Source organism: Sinocyclocheilus grahami, unplaced genomic scaffold (assembly GCF_001515645.1).
Source record: "Sinocyclocheilus grahami isolate Dianchi unplaced genomic scaffold, SAMN03320097.WGS_v1.1 scaffold412.1, whole genome shotgun sequence".
In the NCBI taxonomy this organism is placed as follows: domain Eukaryota; kingdom Metazoa; phylum Chordata; class Actinopteri; order Cypriniformes; family Cyprinidae; genus Sinocyclocheilus; species Sinocyclocheilus grahami.
The window spans coordinates 56,405-60,774 of record NW_015505591.1 but is presented as its reverse complement, the minus strand read 5'-3'; the positions used below and the strand labels follow the sequence as shown (position 1 = coordinate 60,774).

At 37.4% G+C, this 4,370-nt stretch overlaps 1 long non-coding RNA gene across 1 annotated transcript in view; it reads left to right on the top strand.

Moving 5' to 3' along the window:
• The first annotated feature begins 3,905 nt into the window (after positions 1–3,905).
• Positions 3,906–4,370, top strand: part of LOC107551032 (uncharacterized) — a 5,042-nt gene continuing 4,577 nt past the window's right edge. Inside the window, exon 1 of the long non-coding RNA XR_001604721.1 lies at positions 3,906–3,970. This is a non-coding gene — a long non-coding RNA (uncharacterized lncRNA). The remainder of the gene's footprint in view (positions 3,971–4,370) is intronic.

Below are 4,370 nucleotides of genomic sequence, written 5' to 3'. Positions count from 1 at the left end.
TGACACTCATATATTTAACTCATGTGCTGTCCATTTCTTCTGATCATCCTTGAGATGGTTCTACACCTTCATTTGAGTCCATCTGTGTTTGATTATACTGATTGGACTTGATTTGGAAAGCCACACACCTGTCTATATAAGACCTTACATCTCACAGTGCATGTCAGAGCAAATGAGAATTATGAGGTCAAAGGAACTGCCTGAAGAGCTCAGAGACAGAATTGTGGCAAGGCACAGATCTGGCCAAGGTTACAAAAAAATTTCTGCTGCACTTAAGGTTCCCAAGAGCACAGTGGCCTCCATTCCTTAAATGGAAGACGTTTGGGATGACCAGAACCCTTCCTAGAGCTGGCCGTCTGGCCAAACTGAGCTATCGGGGGAGAAGAGCCTTGGTGAGAGAGGTAAAGAAGAACCCAAAGATCACTGTGGCTGAGCTCCAGAGATGCAGTCGGGAGATGGGAGAAAGTTTTAGAAAGTCAACCATCACTGCAGCCCTCCACCAGTCGGGGCTTTATGGCAGAGTGGCCCGACGGAAGCCTCTCCTCAGTGCAAGACACATGAAAGCCCGCATGGAGTTGTGAGATGGTGAGAAATAAGATTCTCTGGTCGGATGAGGCCAAGATAGAACTTTTTGGCCTTAATTCTAAGCGGTATGTGTGGAGAAAACCAGGCACTGCTCATCACCTGTCCAATACAGTCCCAACATTGAAGCATGGTGGTGGCAGCATCATGCTGTGGGGGGGTTTTTCAGGTGCAGGGACAGGACGACTGGTTGCAATCAAGGGAAAGGTGAATGCGGCCAAGTACAGGGATATCCTGGACGAAAACCTTCTCCAGAGTGCTCAGGACTTCAGACTGGGCCGAAGGTTTACCTTCCAAAAAGACAATGACCCTAAGAACACAGCTAAAATTACGAAGGAGTGGCTTCACAACAACTCTGTGACTGTTCTTGAATGGCCCAGCCAGAGCCCTGACTTAAACCCAATTGAGCATCTCTGGAGAGACCTAAAAATGGCTGTCCACCAACGTTTACCATCCAACCTGACAGAACTGGAGAGGATCTGCAAGGAGGAATGGCAGAGGATCCCCAATTCCAGGTGTGAAAAACTTGTTGCATCTTTCCCAAAAAGACTCATGGCTGTATTAGATCAAAAGGGTGCTTCTACTAAATACTGAGCAAAGGGTCTGTATACTTAGGACCATGTGATATTTCAGTTTTTCTTTTTTAATAAATCTGCAAAAATGTCAACAATGCTGTGTTTTTCTGTCAATATGGGGTGCTGTGTGAACATTAATGAGGAAAAAAAAATTAACTTAAATGATTTTAGCAAATGGCTGCAATATAACAAAGAGTGAAAATTTTAAGGGGGTCTGAATACTTTCTGTACCCACTGTATATAAAATATTATTTCAAATATTTAAAATTCCCATGACAACAGTGAGGAACTAATGATGACATAACAGAAATGAGAAATGGCAGCTGATGCACAAGGCTGACTGTGAAAGCTCCAATTCACAGGAGACAGAAGCTCCAAAGCCCCGAGGAACAAGGTCAATGGACAGAACAGTTTTGCCTTTTCAGAGGGGAACAGCAGCGGGCCTTTTCCCACGCATGGAGTGCAAAGCAACAGAGGGATGACCCTTAAATATTAGTTTGATTACAATATAAATTAACTGTGAATGAATTTAAAAAGTGAACTGGTAATAAATATAGAGTTTACAGTTAGCCTGCCATAAAATGCTCAGTTTATTCTCAACCAGCCTGAATATGATGCAGACAGGATAGAAGGAACAAATTACTCAGATCCAGTGGCTGAACGTCTCTGTCATAAACACAAGTGTCATGATGGGACCGAACAGTGCCTGATATGTAACATCTTCCTGGAATAGCTTCTCCTTTTTATCAGCACCAAGGGAATGTGTTTCTCAGCGTGTGGTCACAGTGTCCCTCTATGTCCTGCTCTCAAAGGGTCATCTGAGGTTGTATCAAAAGAGTGATTGCATTCCTTTGACAAGGTTCCTTGTGAGTGTCATAGGCATGTTCAATCAATTCTTTCATGCTGTCAGTTTATATTTCAGATGTGACTATGGAGCAGAAACAAGAAAAGGTAAAAAAAAAAAAAAAAAGAACAAAAGAGAAAAATTCTGATCAAATATCAATAAAGGGTTGCAGATCTTCAGCAGCTTTTGAATATGCTTACAGCATTTTGTGTTCATGGCATGTTGGCTCATGAGTGCCCCCTAATTATTAATAAATTATTGTCGTGCTGTGAAACTGCGGTCTTTCTTTGGTAGATGCTGCCCTCTGCTGACACACTTTTTAAAAAACGAATGAATGACAATGAGATGCTACCAAGGACATGCAAAATAAAGGTTATCTAAAATAAAAGGAGAAAGCGACCGGGATGCTGAAATCTGTGCTTCATGGGTACTGAACCCTTTGAATAAAATAAGGAAAATGTATTGGTCATTTTCTGTCAGGACATTATTCATTAATTGCATGGATATTTCTAATAATTGTAAGACACAGTAAAGTGTAAAATGCAGGTAAAACACCTGTAAAAATCAATATGGAAAATTTCTTCATTTTAGTACAGTACATTGTGGCCTTTTTTTTGTTGCAGTGTATAAGAATCTTATATGTCATGCTTCCCCCCACACTTTGGTACCATTTTGCATGAAAGGTGTACATTTTCAAAATCCTGCAAAAATCCACAAAATTATCAATTATCAAAATTATATATATTTTTTCAATCCACATAATCATTGTTTCAAAACACAAGATCTTTTTAATATGAGGACATTTAAATTAATTAAAGATGTTATAATAATACAAGCTACAGCTATCATGAAAATATACTTACATCACACAACTTATGTAACTGACTTAAAATAATATTTGTAATAGTATCTATTCAGTGTTTTATGATGTTATGAGATGACCATAAGGTTTTGTGTTAGAATAGATACTGTCGATACAATAAATGTTCTCTGAATCGATACTGTAGTAGTTGACCTTTTCAGATGACGGGTCAGTTAAAAGCTGTAAATAAAAATGTGATAGTGATAGAATTATAAAAAGCAGTTTTGTTCTGTGTATGATAACTTTACAGATGAAAAACATGTGTAGTGAATATGACACTTTATTTACAGTTTTATGTTTTGTACTAACATAAGTGAAAATTTGCTAAAATGTTGAACGTGCTAGCACAAATAAATAAACACATAAATAAAGATGTATATAAATATAAATATAATTGTGTATTTCAAACATAATTGATCTAAAACGGTGTATTTATGCAGTGGTAAGTTATTGCACCAAAGGAAAAAACTGTCACACTTTTAGTAGCACTAATAAATAATAATAATAATAATAATAATAATGATGATCATGATGATGATGTGATGATCTGTTTCATATATGTTGCTTTAATTATGTATTTTATATAAAACTGCAGGAATTGGCACAAAAATTCTGTTGGTGTCTTGATGCTGATCTCCCACTAGGAGGCAATGTTTCATAAATAATTACAAACATGAAATAAAGCGCATTCAAATTCCTCTACTTCCTGTAAGTACAAATAATTACAAATGGATATATTTAAGCCAAGTGCTAACTTTAGAGTATGTCATATTGACATGCAATGCATGTATTGATAAATATGTGGGAAAAGCTTAATCAGGGTGAAATATATTGTCACTTGCTGCTGCTAGTGTGTCAGTGTTCTCTGTAGTCTTCATGAGGGCCTAGCATTGAGGCGTCGCTGCATCAGGCTGTATATGTGATGGTTGTGGGGGATGCATGCACTGACCTTGATGCTACTGTTTGACTCACCATGCGCACTGTTTTATTGAAGATTTCTGAAGATGTGGGCCAACAAACATGATACAGTTTGCTTTGAGGTCGGATGCACTGTAAGTCTGTGAATGGACTTGCTAACGCTGGCTCTCACTTCTGACGAACAAGGTGGTAGGTTTATGGATTGAATTAAATACACAGGCATACAGTCATTCAGAATGAATTCTCGGCTCTTACGTTTGTAAGAGCAATGCAATAGCAATGCTTATAAAGGACAAATATAAATAAAATACAAATAATATTTTATTAATATTAAAATAATAGTGCAGCTGTAAAAGTCAAAGGAGGAAATCGCCATATCTGAATGCATTAACCTCATGAATGCATTTATATTTACAGTATGCATTTGGCATTACTTCAAGATCAAAGTGAAGAGTTTCAGCCATGAAATGTGTGTTATTTTTACAGGCTTGTCTAGCAATCATAAAGATTATGTAAGGGTTTAATATAAATATCCAATGCAAACCTCTGATAAGTTCACGTATATTCATTATAATATAAGATTTTTTTT